This window comes from Oncorhynchus tshawytscha, linkage group LG19 (assembly GCF_018296145.1).
Source record: "Oncorhynchus tshawytscha isolate Ot180627B linkage group LG19, Otsh_v2.0, whole genome shotgun sequence".
Taxonomy (NCBI): domain Eukaryota; kingdom Metazoa; phylum Chordata; class Actinopteri; order Salmoniformes; family Salmonidae; genus Oncorhynchus; species Oncorhynchus tshawytscha.
Window position 1 is genome coordinate 56,494,634 of NC_056447.1, and position 20,465 is coordinate 56,515,098.

Sequence of the window (20,465 nt, forward strand, 5' to 3'; positions counted from 1 at the left end):
CCGTGACCCCACTCTCTGAAGGTGTCTCAGGGGGAGATGGGATAGACCCTGGCCGTGACCCCACTCTCTGAGGGTGTCTCAGGGGAGATGGGATATGGAGACCCTGGCCGTGACCCCACTCTCTGAGAGTGTCTCAGGGGGAGATGGGATATGGGGACCCTGTCCGTGACCCCACTCTCTGAGGGTGTCTCAGGGGGAGATGGGATAGACCCTGGCCGTGACCCCACTCTCTGAGGGTGTCTCAGGGGAGATGGGATAGACCCTGGCCGTGACCCCACTCTCTGAGGGTGTCTCAGGGGGAGATGGGATAGGCCCTGGCCATGACCCCACTCTCTGAGGTTGTCTCAGGGGGAGATGGGATAGACCCTGGCCGTGACCCCACTCTCTGAGGGTGTCTCAGGGGGAGATGGGATAGGCCCTGGCCATGACCCCACTCTCTGAGGTTGTCTCAGGGGGAGATGGGATAGACCCTGGCCGTGACCCCACTCTCTGAGGGTGTCTCAAAGGGGAGATGGGATATGGGGACCCTGGCCGTGACCCCACTCTCTGAGGGTGTCTCAGGGGAGATGGGATATGGGGACCCTGGCCGTGACCCCACTCTCCGAGGGTGTCTCAGGGGGAGATGGTATAGGTCCTGGCCGTGACCACACTCTCCGAGGGTATCTCAGGGGAGATGCGATATGGGGACCCTGTCCGTGACACCACTCTCTGAGGGTGTCTCAGGGGTAGATGGGATATGGAGACCCTGTCCGTGACCCCACTCTCTGAGGGTTTCTCAGGGGGAGATGGGATAGACCCTGGCCGTGACCCCACTCTCTGAGGGTGTCTCAGGGGACGATGGGATATGGGGACCCTGGCCGTGACCCCACTCTCCGAGGGTGTCTGAGGGGTAGATGGGATATGGGGACCCTGGCCGTCACCACACTCTCCGAGGGTGTCTCAGGGGGAGATGGGATAGGTCCTGGCCGTGACCACACTCTCCGAGGGTATCTCAGGGGAGATGCGATATGGGGACCCTGGCCGTGACCATACTCTCTGAGGGTGTCTCAGGGGGAGATGGGATAGACCCTGGCCGTGACCCCACTCTACGAGTGTTTCTCAGGGGGAGATGGGATAGACCCTGGCCGTGACCCCACTCTCTGAGGGTGTCTCAGGGGGAGATGAGATAGGTCCTGGCCGTGACCCCACTCTCTGAGGGTGTCTCAGGGGGAGATGAGATAGGTCTTGGCCGTGACCACACTCTCTGAGGGTATCTCAGGGGGAGATGGGATAGGTCTTGGCCGTGACCACACTCTCTGAGGGTATCTCAGGGTAGATGCGATATGGGGACCCTGGCCGTGACCATACTCTCTGAGGGTATCTCAGGGGGAGATGGGATAGGTCCTGGCCGTGACCCCACACTCTGAGGGTGTCTCAGGGGGAGATGAGATAGGTCCTGGCCGTGACCCCACTCTCTGAGGGTGTCTCAGGGGGAGATGAGATAGGTCCTGGCCGTGACCACACTCTACGAGTGTTTCTCAGGGGGAGATGGGATAGACCCTGGCCGTGACCCCACTCTCTGAGGGTGTCTCAGGGGGAGATGGGATAGACCCTGTCCGTGACCCCACTCTCTGAGAGTGTCTCAGGGGGAGATGGGATAGACCCTGGCCGTGACCCCACTCTCTGAGAGTGTCTCAGGGGGAGATGGGATAGACCCTGGCCGTGACCCCACTCTCTGAGAGTGTCTCAGGGGGAGATGGGATAGACCCTGGCCGTGACCCCACTCTCTGAGGTGTCTCAGGGGAGATGGGATAGACCCTGGCCGTGACCCCACTCTCTGAGGGTGTCTCAGGGGAGATGGGATCCCTGGCCGTGACCCCACTCTCTGAGGGTGTCTCAGGGGAGATGGGATATGGGGACCCTGGCCGTGACCCCACTCTCTGAGGGTGTCTCTCAGGGAGATGGGATATGGGGACCCTGGCCGTGACCCCACTCTCTGAGGGTGTCTCAGGGGAGATGGGATATGGGGACCCTGGCCGTGACCCCACTCTCTGAGGGTGTCTCAGGGGGAGATGGGATATGGGGACCCTGGCCGTGACCCCACTCTCCGAGGGTGTCTCAGGGGGAGATGGGATAGACCCTGGCCGTGACCCCACTCTCTGAGGGTGTCTCAGGGGAGATGGGATATGGGGACCCTGGCCGTGACCCCACTCTCTGAGGGTGTCTCAGGGGGAGATGGGATATGGGGACCCTGGCCGTGACCCCACTCTCTGAGGGTGTCTCAGGGGAGATGGGATATGGGGACCCTGGCCGTGACCACACTCTCTGAGGGTGTCTCAGGGGGAGATGGGATAGACCCTGGCCGTGACCCCACTCTCTGAGGGTGTCTCAGGGGACGATGGGATATGGGGACCCTGGCCGTGACCCCACTCTCCGAGGGTGTCTCAGGGGGAGATGGGATAGCTCCTGGCCTTGACCACACTCTCCGAGGGTATCTCAGGGGAGATGGGATAGGTCCTGGCCGTGACCCCACTCTCTGAGGGTGTCTCAGGGGGAGATGGGATAGACCCTGGCCGTGAGCCCACTCTCTGAGAGTGTCTCAGGGGTAGATGGGATATGGAGACCCTGTCCGTGACCCCACTCTCTGAGGTTGTCTCAGGGGGAGATGGGATAGACCCTGGCCGTGACCCCACTCTCTGAGGGTGTCTCAGGGGGAGATGTGATATGGGGACCCTGGCCGTGACCCATACTCTCTGAGGGTGTCTGAGGGGTAGATGGGATATGGGGACCTTGGCCGTCACCACACTCTCCGAGGGTGTCTCAGGGGAGATGGGATAGGTCCTGGCCGTGACCACACTCTCTGAGGGTATCTCAGGGGAGATGGGATATGGGGACCCTGGCCGTGACCATACTCTCTGAGGGTGTCTCAGGGGAGATGGGATAGACCCTGGCCGTGACCCCACTCTCTGAGTGTTTCTCAGGGGAGATGGGATAGACCCTGGCCGTGACCCCACTCTCTGAGGGTGTCTCAGGGGAGATGGATAGGTCTTGGCCGTGACCACACTCTCTGAGTGTTTCTCAGGGGAGATGGGATAGACCCTGGCCGTGACCCCACTCTCTGAGGGTGTCTCAGGGGAGATGAGATAGGTCCTGGCCGTGACCCCACTCTCTGAGGGTGTCTCAGGGGGAGATGATAGGTCCCCCACACTCTCTGAGGGTGTCTCAGGGGAGATGGGATAGGTCCCTGGCCGTGACCACACTCTCTGAGGGTATCTCAGGGGAGATGCGATATGGGGACCCTGGCCGTGACCATACTCTCTGAGGGTGTCTCAGGGGGAGATGGGATAGGTCCTGGCCGTGACCACACTCTACGAGTGTTTCTCAGGGGGAGATGGGATAGACCCTGGCCGTGACCCCACTCTCTGAGGGTGTCTCAGGGGGAGATGAGATAGGTCCTGGCCGTGACCCCACTCTCTGAGGGTGTCTCAGGGGGAGATGAGATAGGTCCTGGCCGTGACCCCACTCTCTGAGGGTGTCTCAGGAGGAGATGAGATAGGTCCTGGCCGTGACCACACTCTACGAGTGTTTCTCAGGGGGAGATGGGATAGACCCTGGCCGTGACCCCACTCTCTGAGGGTGTCTCAGGGGGAGATGGGATAGACCCTGTCCGTGACCCCACTCTCTGAGAGTGTCTCAGGGGGAGATGGGATAGACCCTGGCCGTGACCCCACTCTCTGAGGTGTCTCAGGGGAGATGGGATAGACCCTGGCCGTGACCCCACTCTCTGAGAGTGTCTCAGGGGAGATGGGATAGACCTGGCCGTGACCCCACTCTCTGAGAGTGTCTCAGGGGAGATGGGATAGACCCTGGCCGTGACCCCACTCTCTGAGGGTGTCTCAGGGGAGATGGGATATGGGGACCCTGGCCGTGACCCACTCTCTGAGGGTGTCTCAGGGGAGATGATGGGATATGGGGACCCTGGCCCGTGACCCCACTCTCTGAGGGTGTCTCAGGGGAGATGGGATAGACCCTGGCCGTGACCCCACTCTCTGAGGGTGTCTCAGGGGAGATGGGATAGACCCTGGCCGTGACCCCACTCTCTGAGGGTGTCTCAGGGGAGATGGGATAGACCCTGGCCGTGACCCCACTCTCTGAGGTTGTCTCAGGGGGAGATGGGATAGACCCTGGCCGTGACCCCACTCTCTGAGGGTGTCTCAGGGGGAGATGGGATAGGCCCTGGCCATGACCCCACTCTCTGAGGTTGTCTCAGGGGGAGATGGGATAGACCCTGGCCGTGACCCCACTCTCTGAGGGTGTCTCAGGGGGAGATGGGATATGGGGACCCTGGCCGTGACCCCACTCTCTGAGGGTGTCTCAGGGGGAGATGGGATATGGGGACCCTGGCCGTGACCCCACTCTCTGAGGGTGTCTCAGGGGAGATGGGATATGGGGACCCTGGCCGTGACCCCACTCTCTGAGGGTATCTCAGGGGAGATGCGATATGGGGACCCTGGCCGTGACCATACTCTCTGAGGGTGTCTCAGGGGGAGATGGGATAGGCCCTGGCCATGACCCCACTCTCTGAGGGTGTCTCAGGGGACGATGGGATATGGGGACCCTGGCCGTGACCCCACTCTCCGAGGGTGTCTCAGGGGGAGATGGGATAGCTCCTGGCCTTGACCACACTCTCCGAGGGTATCTCAGGGGAGATGCGATAGGTCGTGTCATTGACCACACTCTCAGAGGGTGTCTCAGGGGGAGATGGGATAGACCCTGGCCGTGAGCCCACTCTCTGAGAGTGTCTCAGGGGTAGATGGGATATGGAGACCCTGTCCGTGACCCCACTCTCTGAGGTTGTCTCAGGGGGAGATGGGATAGACCCTGGCCGTGACCCCACTCTCTGAGGGTGTCTCAGGGGAGATGGATATGGGACCCTGGCCCCTGGCCGTGACCCCACTCTCTGAGGGTGTCTCAGGGGAGATGGGATATGGGGACCCTGGCCGTGACCACACTCTCTGAGGGTGTCTCAGGGGAGATGGGATAGGTCCTGGCCGTGACCCACTCTCCAAGGGTATCTCAGGGGAGATGGATAGGTCTGGCCAGACCACACTCTCTGAGGGTCTCAGGGGGAGATGGGATAGGTCCTGGCCGTGACCCTGGGTATCTCAGGGGAGATGAGATAGGTCCTGGCCCACACTCTCTGAGGGTGTCTCAGGGGAGATGATGGGATAGGGTACCTCAGGGGAAATGGCCGTGACCCCACTCTCTGAGGGTGTCTCAGGGGAGATGGGATATGGGGACCCTGGCCGTGACCCCACTCTCTGAGGGTGTCTCAGGGGAGATGATAGATGGGGATAGGTCCCTGGCCGTGACCCCACTCTCTGAGGTGTCTCAGGGGAGATGGGATAGGTCCTGGCCGTGACCCCACTCTCTGAGGGTGTCTCAGGGGAGATGGGATATGGGGACCCTGGCCGTGACCCCACTCTCTGAGGGTGTCTCAGGGGAGATGGGATAGACCCTGGCCGTGACCCCACTCTCTGAGGGTGTCTCAGGGGAGATGGGATAGACCCTGGCCGTGACCCCACTCTCTGAGGGTGTCTCAGGGGAGATGGGATAGGGACCCTGGCCGTGACCCCACTCTCTGAGGTGTCTCAGGGGAGAGATGGGATAGACCCTGGCCGTGACCCCACTCTCTGAGGGTGTCTCAGGGGAGATGGGATAGGCCCTGGCCGTGACCCCACTCTCTGAGGTGTCTCAGGGGGAGATGGGATAGGGGACCCTGGCCGTGACCCCACTCTCTGAGGGTGTCTCAGGGGAGATGGGATATGGGGACCCTGGCCGTGACCCCACTCTCTGAGGGTGTCTCAGGGGGAGATGGGATATGGGGACCCTGGCCGTGACCCCACTCTCTGAGGGTGTCTCAGGGGGAGATGGGATATGGGGACCCTGGCCGTGACCCCACTCTCTGAGGGTGTCTCAGGGGGAGATGGGATATGGGGACCCTGGCCGTGACCCCACTCTCTGAGGGTTTCTCAGGGGGAGATGGGATAGACCCTGGCCGTGACCCCACTCTCTGAGGGTGTCTCAGGGGACGATGGGATATGGGGACCCTGGCCGTGACCCCACTCTCCGAGGGTGTCTCAGGGGGAGATGGGATAGGTCCTGGCCTTGACCACACTCTCCGAGGGTATCTCAGGGGAGATGCGATAGGTCGTGTCATTGACCACACTCTCAGAGGGTGTCTCAGGGGGAGATGGGATAGACCCTGGCCGTGAGCCCACTCTCTGAGGGTGTCTCAGGGGGAGATGGGATAGACCCTGGCCGTGACCCCACTCTCTGAGGGTGTCTCAGGGGGAGATGGGATAGACCCTGGCCGTGACCCCACTCTCTGAGGGTGTCTCAGGGGGAGATGGGATATGGGGACCCTGGCCGTGACCCCACTCTCTGAGGGTGTCTCAGGGGTAGATGGGATATGGGGACCCTGGCCGTCACCACACTCTCCGAGGGTGTCTCAGGGGGAGATGGGATAGGTCCTGGCCGTGACCACACTCTCCAAGGGTATCTCAGGGGAGATGAGATAGGTCGTGTCATTGACCACACTCTCCAAGGTTGTCTCAGAGGGAGATGGGATAGGTCCTGGCCGTGACCATACTCTCCAAGGGTATCTCAGGGGAAATGAGATAGGTCGTGTCATTGACCACACTCTCTGAGGGTGTCTCAGGGGAGATGAGATAGGTCGTGTCATTGACCACACTCTCTGAGGGTATCTCAGGGGAGATGAGATAGGTCGTGTCATTGACCACACTCTCTGAGGGTATCTCAGGGGAGATGGATAGGTCCCTGGCCGTGACCCCACTCTCTGAGGGTGTCTCAGGGGAGATGGGATAGGTCCTGGCCGTGACCCCACTCTCTGAGGGTATCTCAGGGGAGATGAGATAGGGGACCTGGCCGTGACCCCACTCTCTGAGGTGTCTCAGGGGGAGTGGGATAGGTCCTGGCCGTGACCACACTCTCTGAGGGTATCTCAGGGGAGATGGGATATGGGGACCCTGGCCGTGACCCCACTCTCTGAGGGTGTCTCAGGGGGAGATGGGATAGACCCTGGCCGTGACCCCACTCTCTGAGGGTGTCTCAGGGGGAGATGGGATAGACCCTGGCCGTGACCCCACTCTCTGAGGGTGTCTCAGGGGGAGATGGGATAGACCCTGGCCGTGACCCCACTCTCTGAGGGTGTCTCAGGGGAGATGGGATAGACCCTGGCCGTGACCCCACTCTCTGAGGGTGTCTCAGGGGAGATGGGATAGGCCCTGGCCATGACCCCACTCTCTGAGGTTGTCTCAGGGGAGATGGGATAGAGACCCTGGCCGTGACCCCACTCTCTGAGGGTGTCTCAGGGGAGATGGGATATGGGGACCCTGGCCGTGACCCCACTCTCTGAGGGTGTCTCAGGGGAGATGGGATATGGGGACCCTGGCCGTGACCACACTCTCTGAGGGTGTCTCAGGGGGAGATGGGATAGGTCCTGGCCGTGACCACACTCTCTGAGGGTATCTCAGGGGAGATGAGATAGGTCGTGTCATTGACCACACTCTCCAAGGTTGTCTCAGAGGGAGATGGGATAGGTCCTGGCCGTGACCATACTCTCCAAGGGTATCTCAGGGGAAATGAGATAGGTCGTGTCATTGACCACACTCTCTGAGGGTGTCTCAGGGGAGATGAGATAGGTCGTGTCATTGACCACACTCTCTGAGGGTATCTCAGGGGAGATGAGATAGGTCGTGTCATTGACCACACTCTCTGAGGGTATCTCAGGGGAAATGAGATAGGTCGTGTCATTGACCACACTCTCTGAGGGTGTCTCAGGGGGAGATGGGATAGGTCCTGGCCGTGACCACACTCTCTGAGGGTATCTCAGGGGAGATGAGATAGGTCGTGTCATTGACCACACTCTCCAAGGTTGTCTCAGAGGGAGATGGGATAGGTCCTGGCCGTGACCACACTCTCTGAGGGTATCTCAGGGGAGATGAGATAGGTCGTGTCATTGACCAAACTCTCCGAGGGTGTCTCAGGGGAAATGAGATAGGTCGTGTCATTGACCACACTCTCTGAGGGTGTCTCAGGGGGAGATGGGATAGGTCTTGGCCGTGACCCCACTCTCTGAGGGTATCTCAGGGGAGATGCGATATGGGGACCCTGGCCGTGACCATACTCTCTGAGGGTGTCTCAGGGGGAGATGGGATAGGCCCTGGCCGTCTCTGAGGTTGTCTCAGGGGAGATGGGATAGACCCTGGCCGTGACCCCACTCTCTGAGGGTGTCTCAGGGGGAGATGGGATAGGCCCTGGCCATGACCCCACTCTCTGAGGTGTCTCAGGGGAGATGGGATAGACCCTGGCCGTGACCCCACTCTCTGAGGGTGTCTCAGGGGAGATGGGATAGACCCTGACCCCACTCTCTGAGAGTGTCTCAGGGGGAGATGGGATAGACCCTGTGTGACCCCACTCTCTGAGAGTGTCTCAGGGGAGATGGGATATGGAGACCCTGGCCGTGACCCCACTCTCTGAGAGTGTCTCAGGGGAGATGGGATAGACCCTGGCCGTGACCCCACTCTCTGAGGGTGTCTCAGGGGAGATGGGATATGGAGACCCTGGCCGTGACCCCACTCTCTGAGGTGTCTCAGGGGAGATGGGATATGGGGACCCTGGCCGTGACCCCACTCTCTGAGGGTGTCTCAGGGGGAGATGGGATAGGGGACCCTGGCCGTGACCCCACTCTCTGAGGGTGTCTCAGGGGAGATGGGATAGACCCTGGCCGTGACCCCACTCTCTGAGGGTGTCTCAGGGGAGATGGGATAGGCCCTGGCCATGACCCCACTCTCTGAGGTGTCTCAGGGGAGATGGGATAGACCCTGGCCGTGACCCCACTCTCTGAGGGTGTCTCAGGGGAGATGGGATAGGCCCTGGCCATGACCCCACTCTCTGAGGGTGTCTCAGGGGGAGATGGGATAGACCCTGGCCGTGACCCCACTCTCTGAGGGTGTCACAGGGGGAGATGGGATATGGGGACCCTGGCCGTGACCCCACTCTCTGAGGGTGTCTCAGGGGGAGATGGGATATGGAGACCCTGGCCGTGACCCCACTCTCTGAGGGTGTCTCAGGGGGAGATGGGAAATGGGGACCCTGGCCGTGACCCCACTCTCTGAGGGTGTCTCAGGGGGAGATGTGATATGGGGACCCTGGCCGTGACCCCACTCTCTGAGGGTGTCTCAGGGGGAGATGGATATGGGGACCCTGGCCGTGACCCCACTCTCTGAGGGTGTCTCAGGGGTAGATGGGATATGGGGACCCTGGCCGTGACCCCACTCTCTGAGGGTGTCTCAGGGGAGATGGGATAGATCCTGGCCGTGACCACACTCTCAGAGGGTGTCTCAGGGGAGATGGGATAGGCCCTGGCCGTGACCCCACTCTCTGAGGGTGTCTCAGGGGAGATGGGATAGACCCTGGCCGTGACCCCACTCTCTGAGGGTGTCTCAGGGGAGATGGGATAGACCCTGGCCGTGACCCCACTCTCTGAGGGTGTCTCAGGGGAGATGGGATATGGGGACCCTGGCCGTGACCCCACTCTCTGAGGGTGTCTCAGGGGAGATGGGATATGGGGACCCTGGCCGTGACCCCACTCTCTGAGGGTGTCTCAGGGGAGATGGGATATGGGGACCCTGGCCGTGACCCCACTCTCTGAGGGTGTCTCAGGGGAGATGGGATATGGGGACCCTGGCCGTGACCCCACTCTCTGAGGTGTCTCAGGGGAGATGGGATAGACCCTGGCCGGACCCCACTGAAGGTGTCTCAGGGGGAGATGACCCCCCCACTCTCTGAGGGTGTCTCAGGGGAGATGGGATATGGGGACCCTGGCCGTGACCCCACTCTCTGAGGGTGTCTCAGGGGGAGATGGGATATGGGGACCCTGGCCGTGACCCCACTCTCTGAGGGTGTCTCAGGGGGAGATGGGATAGACCCTGGCCGTGACCCCACTCTCTGAGGGTGTCTCAGGGGAGATGGGATAGGGGACCCTGGCCGTGACCCCACTCTCTGAGGGTGTCTCAGGGGAGATGATGGGATAGGCCCTGGCCGTGACCCCACTCTCTGAGGGTGTCTCAGGGGAGATGGGATATGGGGACCCTGGCCGTGACCCCACTCTCTGAGGGTGTCTCAGGGGAGATGGGATATGGGGACCCTGGGGACCCCACTCTCTGAGGGTGTCTCAGGGGAGATGGGACCCTGGCCGTGACCCCTCTGAGGGTGTCTCAGGGGAGATGGGATATGGGGACCCTGGCCGTGACCCCACTCTCCCAGGGTGTCTCAGGGGGAGATGGGATGTCTGGCACCCCACTCTCTGAGGGTGTCTCAGGGGAGATGGGATATGGGGACCCTGGCCGTGACCCCACTCTCTGAGGGTGTCTCAGGGGAGATGGGATATGGGGACCCTGGCCGTGACCCCACTCTCTGAGGGTGTCTCAGGGGAGATGGGATAGACCCTGGCCGTGACCCCACTCTCTGAGGGTGTCTCAGGGGAGATGGGATATGGGGACCCTGGCCGTGACCCCACTCTCTGAGGGTGTCTCAGGGGAGATGGGATAGGTCCCTGGCATTGACCCCACTCTCTGAGGGTGTCTCAGGGGAGATGGGATAGACCCTGGCCGTGACCCCACTCTCTGAGGGTGTCTCAGGGGAGATGGGATATGGGGACCCTGGCCGTGACCCCACTCTCAGAGGGTGTCTCAGGGGAGATGTGATATGGAGACCCTGTCCGTGACCACACTCTCAGAGGGTGTCTCAGGGGGAGATGGGATAGACCCTGGCCGTGAGCCCACTCTCTGAGAGTGTCTCAGGGGTAGATGGGATATGGAGACCCTGTCCGTGACCCCACTCTCTGAGGTTGTCTCAGGGGGAGATGGGATAGACCCTGGCCGTGACCCCACTCTCTGAGGGTGTCTCAGGGGGAGATGTGATATGGGGACCCTGGCCGTGACCCCACTCTCTGAGGGTGTCTCAGGGGAGATGTGATATGGGGACCCTGGCCGTGACCCCACTCTCTGAGGGTGTCTCAGGGGTAGATGGGATATGGGGACCCTGGCCGTCACCACACTCTCCGAGGGTGTCTCAGGGGAGATGAGATAGGTCCTGGCCGTGACCCCACTCTCTGAGGGTGTCTCAGGGGGAGATGGGATATGGGGACCCTGGCCGTGACCCCACTCTCTGAGGGTTTCTCAGGGGGAGATGGGATAGACCCTGGCAGTGACCCCACTCTCCAAGGTTGTCTCAGAGGGAGATGGGATAGGTCCTGGCCGTGACCATACTCTCCAAGGGTATCTCAGGGGAGATGAGATAGGTCGTGTCATTGACCACACTCTCCGAGGGTGTCTCAGGGGAGATGAGATAGGTCGTGTCATTGACCACACTCTCCGAGGGTATCTCAGGGGAGATGAGATAGGTCCTGTCATTGACCACACTCTCCGAGGGTGTCTCAGGGGGAGATGGGATAGGTCCTGGCCGTGACCACACTCTCCGAGGGTATCTCAGGGGAAATGAGATAGGTCGTGTCATTGACCACACTCTCCAAGGGTGTCTCAGGGGGAGATGCGATAGGTCCTGGCCGTGACCACACTCTCCGAGGGTTTCTCAGGGGGAGATGGGATAGGTCCTGGCCGTGACCACACTCTCCGAGGGTTTCTCAGGGGAGATGGGATAGGTCCCGTGACCACACTCTGAGGGTGTCTCAGGGGAGATGAGATAGGTCGTGTCATTGACCAAACTCTCCGAGGGTGTCTCAGGGGAAATGAGATAGGTCGTGTCATTGACCACACTCTCTGAGGGTGTCTCAGGGGGAGATGGGATAGGTCTTGGCCGTGACCCCACTCTCTGAGGGTATCTCAGGGGAGATGCGATATGGGGACCCTGGCCGTGACCATACTCTCTGAGGGTGTCTCAGGGGGAGATGGGATAGGCCCTGGCCATGACCCCACTCTCTGAGGGTGTCTCAGGGGACGATGGGATAGACCCTGGCCGTGACCCCACTCTCTGAGAGTGTCTCAGGGGAGATGGGATATGGAGACCCTGGCCGTGACCCCACTCTCTGAGAGTGTCTCAGGGGAGATGGGATAGACCCTGGCCGTGACCCCACTCTCTGAAGGTGTCTCAGGGGAGATGGGATAGACCCTGGCCGTGACCCCACTCTCTGAGGGTGTCTCAGGGGAGATGGGATATGGGGACCCTGGCCGTGACCCCACTCTCTGAGGGTGTCTCAGGGGGAGATGGGATATGGGGACCCTGGCCGTGACCCCCCCTCTCTGAGGGTGTCTCAGGGGAGATGGGATAGACCCTGGCCGTGACCCCACTCTCTGAGGGTGTCTCAGGGGAGATGGGATATGGGGACCCTGGCCGTGACCCCACTCTCTGAGGGTGTCTCAGGGGAGATGGGATATGGGGACCCTGGCCGTGACCCCACTCTCTGAGGGTTTCTCAGGGGAGATGGGATAGACCCTGGCCGTGACCCCACTCTCTGAGGGTGTCTCAGGGGAGATGGGATAGGGGACCCTGGCCGTGACCCCACTCTCTGAGGGTGTCTCAGGGGAGATGGGATATGGGGACCCTGGCCGTGACCCCACTCTCTGAGGGTGTCTCAGGGGGAGATGGGATATGGGGACCCTGGCCGTGACCCCACTCTCTGAGGGTGTCTCAGGGGAGATGGGATATGGGGACCCTGGCCGTGACCCCACTCTCTGAGGGTGTCTCAGGGGAGATGGGATAGACCCTGGCCGTGACCCCACTCTCTGAGGGTGTCTCAGGGGAGATGGGATATGGGGACCCTGGCCGTGACCCCACTCTCTGAGGGTGTCTCAGGGGAGATGGGATAGGGGACCTGGCCGTGACCACACTCTCTGAGGGTGTCTCAGGGGAGATGGGATAGGTCGTGTCACTCAGGGGAGATGGGATAGGTCCTGGCCGTGACCCCACTCTCTGAGGGTGTCTCAGGGGAGATGGGATAGGGGGAGACCACACTGAGGGTGTCTCAGGGGAGATGGGATAGACCCTGGCCGTGACCCCACTCTCTGAGGGTGTCTCAGGGGAGATGGGATAGACCCTGGCCGTGACCCCACTCTCTGAGGGTGTCTCAGGGGAGATGGGATATGGGGACCCTGGCCGTGACCCCACTCTCTGAGGGTGTCTCAGGGGGAGATGTGATATGGGGACCCTGGCCGTGACCCCACTCTCTGAGGGTGTCTCAGGGGTAGATGGGATATGGGGACCCTGGCCGTCACCACACTCTCCGAGGGTGTCTCAGGGGGAGATGGGATAGGTCCTGGCCGTGACCACACTCTCCAAGGGTATCTCAGGGGAGATGAGATAGGTCGTGTCATTGACCACACTCTCCAAGGTTGTCTCAGAGGGAGATGGGATAGGTCCTGGCCGTGACCCCACTCTCTTTCTCAGGGGAGATGGGATCTCAGACCACACTCTCCGGGGTTTCTCAGTGGGAGATGGGATAGGTCTTGGCCGTGACCACACTCTCTGAGGGTATCTCAGGGGAGATGCGATATGGGGACCCTGGCCGTGACCATACTCTCTGAGGGTGTCTCAGGGGGAGATGGGATAGGTCCTGGCCGTGACCACACTCTACGAGTGTTTCTCAGGGGGAGATGGGATAGACCCTGGCCGTGACCCCACTCTCTGAGGGTGTCTCAGGGGGAGATGGGATAGACCCTGGCCGTGACCCCACTCTCTGAGGGTGTCTCAGGGGAGATGGGATATGGGGACCCTGGCCGTGACCCCACTCTCTGAGGGTGTCTCAGGGGGAGATGGGATATGGGGACACTGGCCGGGACCCCACTCTCCGAGGGTTTCTCAGGGGGAGATGGGATAGACCCTGGCCGTGACCCCACTCTCTGAGGGTGTCTCAGGGGGAGATGGGATAGGCCCTGGCCATGACCCCACTCTCTGAGGGTGTCTCAGGGGAGATGGGATATGGGGACCCTGGCCGGGACCCCACTCTCTGAGGGTGTCTCAGGGGGAGATGGGATAGGCCCTGGCCATGACCCCACTCTCTGAGGGTGTCTCAGGGGGAGATGGGATAGGTCGGGATAGGTCGTGTCATTGACCACACTCTCCGAGGGTATCTCAGGGGAGATGCGATAGGTCCTGGCCGTGACCACACTCTCCGAGGGTTTCTCAGGGGGAGATGGGATAGGTCCTGGCCGTGACCACACTCTCTGAGGGTATCTCAGGGGAGATGGGATAGGTCCTGGCCGTGACCCCACTCTCTGAGGGTGTCTCAGGGGAGATGGGATAGGTCCCTGGCCGTGACCCCACTCTCTGAGGGTGTCTCAGGGGAGATGGGATAGGAGACCCTGGCCGTGACCCCACTCTCTGAGGGTGTCTCAGGGGAGATGGGATAGACCCTGGCCGTGACCCCACTCTCTGAGGGTGTCTCAGGGGAGATGGGATATGGAGACCCTGTCCGTGACACCACTCTCTGAGGGTGTCTCAGGGGTAGATGGGATATGGGGACCCTGGCCATGACCCCACTCTCTGAGGGTGACTCAGGGGGAGATGGGATATGGGGACCCTGGCCGTGACCCCACTCTCTGAGGGTTTCTCAGGGGGAGATGGGATAGACTCTGGCCATGACCACACTCTGAGGGTGTCTCAGGGGAGATGGGATATGGGGACCCTGGCCGTGACCCCACTCTCTGAGGGTTTCTCAGGGGGAGATGGGATAGACCCTGGCCGTGACCCCACTCTCTGAGGGTGTCTCAGGGGAGATGGGATATGGAGACCCTGTCCGTGACCCCACTCTCTGAGGGTTGTCTCAGGGGAGATGGGATAGACCCTGGCCGTGACCCCACTCTCTGAGGGTGTCTCAGGGGAGATGGGATAGGTCCCTGGCCGTGACCACACTCTCTGAGGGTGTCTCAGGGGAGATGCGATAGGTCCTGGCCGTGACCACACTCTCCGAGGGTTTCTCAGGGGGAGATGGGATAGGTCCTGGCCGTGACCACACTCTCTGAGGGTATCTCAGGTGAGATGCGATAGGTCCTGGCCGTGACCACACTCTCTGAGGGTTTCTCAGGTGAGATGCGATAGGTCCTGACCGTGACCACACTCTCTGAGGGTTTCTCAGGGGGAGATGGGATATGGAGACCCTGGCCGTGACCCCACTCTCCGAGTGTTTCTCAGGGGGAGATGGGATAGACCCTGGCCATGACCACACTCTCTGAGGGTGTCTCAGGGGGAGATGGGATAGACCCTGGCCGTGACCACACTCTCTGAGGGTGTCTCAGGGGAAGATGGGATATGGAGACCCTGGCCGTGACCCCACTGTCTGAGTGTGTCTCAGGGGGAGATGGGATATGAGGACCCTGGCCATGACCCCACTCTCTGAGGGTGTCTCAGGGGGAGATGGGATATGGGGACCCTGGCCGTGACCCCACTCTCCGAGGGTGTCTCAGGGGGAGATGGGATAGGTCCTGGCCGTGACCACACTCTCCGAGGGTATCTCAGGGGAGATGCGATATGGGGACCCTGTCCGTGACACCACTCTCTGAGGGTGTCTCAGGGGTAGATGGGATATGGAGACCCTGTCCGTGACCCCACTCTCTGAGGGTGTCTCAGGGGAGATGGGATAGACCCTGGCCGTGACCCACTCTCTGAGGGTGTCTCAGGGGAGATGGGATATGGGGACCCTGGCCGTGACCCCACTCTCTGAGGGTGTCTCAGGGGGAGATGGGATAGACCCTGGCCGTGACCCCACTCTCTGAGGGTGTCTCAGGGGAGATGGGATATGGGGACCCTGGCCGTGACCCCACTCTCTGAGGGTGTCTCAGGGGAGATGGGATAGGGACCCTGGCCGTGACCCCACTCTCTGAGGGTGTCTCAGGGGAGATGGGATATGGGGACCCTGGCCGTGACCCCACTCTCTGAGGGTGTCTCAGGGGAGATGGGATAGGGGACCCTGGCCGTGACCCCACTCTCTGAGGGTGTCTCAGGGGAGATGGGATAGGTCCTGGCCGTGACCCCACTCTCTGAGGGTGTCTCAGGGGAGATGGGATAGGGGACCCTGGCCGTGACCCCACTCTCTGAGGGTGTCTCAGGGGAGATGGGATAGGAGACCCTGGCCGTGACCCCACTCTCTGAGGGTGTCTCAGGGGAGATGGGATAGGGGACCCTGGCCGTGACCCCACTCTCTGAGGGTGTCTCAGGGGAGATGGGATAGACCCTGGCCGTGACCCCACTCTCTGAGGGTGTCTCAGGGGAGATGGGATATGGGGACCCTGGCCGTGACCCCACTCTCTGAGGGTGTCTCAGGGGAGATGGGATATGGGGACCCTGGCCGTGACCCCACTCTCTGAGGGTGTCTCAGGGGAGATGGGATATGGGGACCCTGGCCGTGACCCCACTCTCTGAGGGTGTCTCAGGGGAGATGGGATATGGGGACCCTGGCCGTGACCCCACTCTCTGAGGGTGTCTCAGGGGAGATGGGATATGGGGACCCTGGCCGTGACCCCACTCTCTGAGGGTGTCTCAGGGGAGATGGGATATGGGGACCCTGGCCGTGACCCCACTCTCTGAGGGTGTCTCAGGGGAGATGGGATAGACCCTGGCCGTGACCCCACTCTCTGAGGGTGTCTCAGGGGAGATGGGATAGGGGACCTGGCCGTGACCCCACTCTCTGAGGGTGTCTCAGGGGAGATGGGATAGACCCTGGCCGTGACCCCACTCTCTGAGGGTGTCTCAGGGGAGATGGGATAGGGGGACCCTGGCCGTGACCCCACTCTCTGAGGGTGTCTCAGGGGAGATGGGATAGGGGACCCTGGCCGTGACCCCACTCTCTGAGGGTGTCTCAGGGGGAGATGGGATATGGGGACCCTGGCCGTGACCCCACTCTCTGAGGGTGTCTCAGGGGAGATGGGATATGGGGACCCTGGCCGTGACCCCACTCTCTGAGGGTGTCTCAGGGGGAGATGGGATATGGGGACCCTGGCCGTGACCCCACTCTCTGAGGGTGTCTCAGGGGAGATGGGATAGGGGACCCTGGCCGTGACCCCACTCTCTGAGGGTGTCTCAGGGGAGATGGGATAGACCCTGGCCGTGACCCCACTCTCTGAGGGTGTCTCAGGGGAGATGGGATATGGGGACCCTGGCCGTGACCCCACTCTCTGAGGGTGTCTCAGGGGAGATGGGATAGGGACCTGGCCGTGACCCCACTCTCTGAGGGTGTCTCAGGGGAGATGGGATAGGTCCCTGGCCATGACCACACTCTCTGAGGGTGTCTCAGGGGAGATGGGATAGGTCCTGGCCGTGACCCCACTCTCTGAGGGTGTCTCAGGGGAGATGGGATAGGGGACCCTGGCCGTGACCCCACTCTCTGAGGGTGTCTCAGGGGGAGATGGGATAGGGGACCTGAGACCCCACTCTCTGAGGGTTTCTCAGGGGAGATGCGATAGGTCCTGACCGTGACCACACTCTCTGAGGGTTTCTCAGGGGGAGATGGGATATGGAGACCCTGGCCGTGACCCCACTCTCCGAGTGTTTCTCAGGGGGAGATGGGATAGACCCTGGCCATGACCACACTCTCTGAGGGTGTCTCAGGGGAGATGGGATATGGAGACCCTGTCCGTGACACCACTCTCTGAGGGTGTCTCAGGGGGAGATGGGATATGGGGACCCTGGCCGTGACCCCACTCTCTGAGGTTGTCTCAGGGGGAGATGGGATAGACCCTGGCCGTGACCCCACTCTCCGAGGGTGTCTCAAGGGGAGATGGGATAGGTCGTGTCATTGACCACACTCTCCGAGGGTATCTCAGGGGAGATGCGATAGGTCCTGGCCGTGACCACACTCTCCGAGGGTTTCTCAGGGGGAGATGGGATAGGTCCTGGCCGTGACCACACTCTCTGAGGGTATCTCAGGTGAGATGCGATAGGTCCTGGCCGTGACCCCACTCTCTGAGGGTGTCTCAGGGGAGATAGGTCGATACCACACTCTCCGAGGGTGTCTCAGGGGGAGATGGGATAGGTCCTGGCCGTGACCACACTCTCTGAGGGTATCTCAGGGGAGATGAGATAGGTCGTGTCATTGACCACACTCTCCAAGGTTGTCTCAGAGGGAGATGGGATAGGTCCTGGCCGTGACCACACTCTCTGAGGGTATCTCAGGGGAGATGAGATAGGTCGTGTCATTGACCAAACTCTCCGAGGGTGTCTCAGGGGAAATGAGATAGGTCGTGTCATTGACCACACTCTCTGAGGGTGTCTCAGGGGGAGATGGGATAGGTCCTGGCCGTGACCCCACTCTCTGAGGGTGTCTCAGGGGAGATGGGATAGGTCCTGGCCGTGACCACACTCTCTGAGGGTTTCTCAGGGGAGATGGGATAGGTCCTGGCCGTGACCACACTCTCTGAGGGTGTCTCAGGGGGAGATGGGATAGGTCCCTGGCCGTGACCACACTCTCTGAGGGTGTCTCAGGGGAGATGGGATAGGTCCTGGCCGTGACCCCACTCTCTGAGGGTGTCTCAGGGGAGATGGGATATGGGGACCCTGGCCGTGACCCACTCTCTGAGGGTGTCTCAGGGGGAGATGGGATAGACCCTGGCCATGACCACACTCTCCGAGTGTTTCTCAGGGGGAGATGGGATAGACCCTGGCCATGACCACACTCTCTGAGGGTGTCTCAGGGGAAGATGGGATATGGAGACCCTGGCCGTGACCCCACTGTCTGAGTGTGTCTCAGGGGGAGATGGGATAGACCCTGGCCGTGACCCCACTCTCTGAGGGTGTCTCAGGGGAGATGGGATAGGGGACCCTGGCCGTGACCCCACTCTCTGAGGGTGTCTCAGGGGAGATGGGATATGGGGACCCTGGCCGTGACCCCACTCTCTGAGGGTGTCTCAGGGGGAGATGGGATATGGGGACCCTGGCCGTGACCCCACTCTCTGAGGGTGTCTCAGGGGAGATGGGATATGGGACCCTGGCCGTGACCCCACTCTCTGAGGGTTTCTCAGGGGGAGGATAGGGATAGACCCTGGCCGTGACCCCACTCTCTGAGGGTGTCTCAGGGGAGATGGGATATGGGGACCCTGGCCGTGACCCCACTCTCTGAGGGTGTCTCAGGGGAGATGGGATAGGGGACCCTGGCCGTGACCCCACTCTCTGAGGGTGTCTCAGGGGAGATGGGATATGGGGACCCTGGCCGTGACCCCACTCTCTGAGGGTGTCTCAGGGGAGATGGGATAGGGGACCCTGGCCGTGACCCCACTCTCTGAGGGTTTCTCAGGGGGAGATGGGATAGACCCTGGCCGTGACCCCACTCTCTGAGGGTGTCTCAGGGGAGATGGGATATGGGGACCCTGGCCGTGACCCCACTCTCTGAGGGTGTCTCAGGGGAGATGGGATAGGGGACCCTGGCCGTGACCCCACTCTCTGAGGGTGTCTCAGGGGAGATGGGATATGACCCTGGCCGTGACCCCACTCTCTGAGGGTGTCTCAGGGGAGATGGGATATGGGGACCCTGGCCGTGACCCCACTCTCTGAGGGTGTCTCAGGGGGAGATGGGATATGGGGACCCTGGCCGTGACCCCACTCTCTGAGGGTGTCTCAGGGGTAGATGGGATATGGAGACCCTGGGGACCCCACTCTCTGAGGGTGTCTCAGGGGGAGATGGGATAGGGGACCCTGGCCGTGACCCCACTCTCTGAGGGTGTCTCAGGGGAGATGGGATAGGGGACCCTGGCCGTGACCCACTCTCTGAGGGTGTCTCAGGGGAGATGGGATATGGGGACCCTGGCCGTGACCCCACTCTCCGAGGGTGTCTCAGGGGGAGATGGGATAGGTCCTGGCCGTGACCACACTCTCTGAGGGTGTCTCAGGGGAGATGGGATAGGTCCTGGCCGTGACCACCACTCTCTGAGGGTATCTCAGGGGAGATGGGATATGGGGACCCTGGCCGTGACCCCACTCTCTGAGGGTGTCTCAGGGGAGATGGGATAGATGGCCGTGACCCCACTCTCTGAGGGTGTCTCAGGGGAGATGGGATAGGGGACCCTGGCCGTGACCCCACTCTCTGAGGGTGTCTCAGGGGGAGATGGGATAGGGGACCCTGGCCGTGACCCCACTCTCTGAGGGTGTCTCAGGGGAGATGGGATATGGGGACCCTGGCCGTGACCCCACTCTCTGAGGGTGTCTCAGGGGAGATGGGATAGGTCCTGGCCGTGACCACACTCTCTGAGGGTTCTCAGGGGAGATGGGATAGGTCCTGGCCGTGACCACACTCTCTCAGGGGGAGATGGGATAGGTCCTGGCCGTGACCACTCTCTGAGGGTATCTCATAGGGGCCGTGATGGGATAGGTGAGATGCGATAGGCCCTGGCCGTGACCACACTCTCCGAGGGTTTCTCAGGGGAGATGGGATAGGTCTTGGCCGTGACCACACTCTCTGA

At 61.4% G+C, this 20,465-nt stretch overlaps 1 protein-coding gene across 1 annotated transcript in view; it reads left to right on the top strand.

Moving 5' to 3' along the window:
• The window catches only part of LOC121840108 (intestinal mucin-like protein), a 34,221-nt gene that overhangs the window by 6,298 nt on the left and 7,458 nt on the right, over window positions 1–20,465 (top strand). The window lies entirely within an intron of this gene.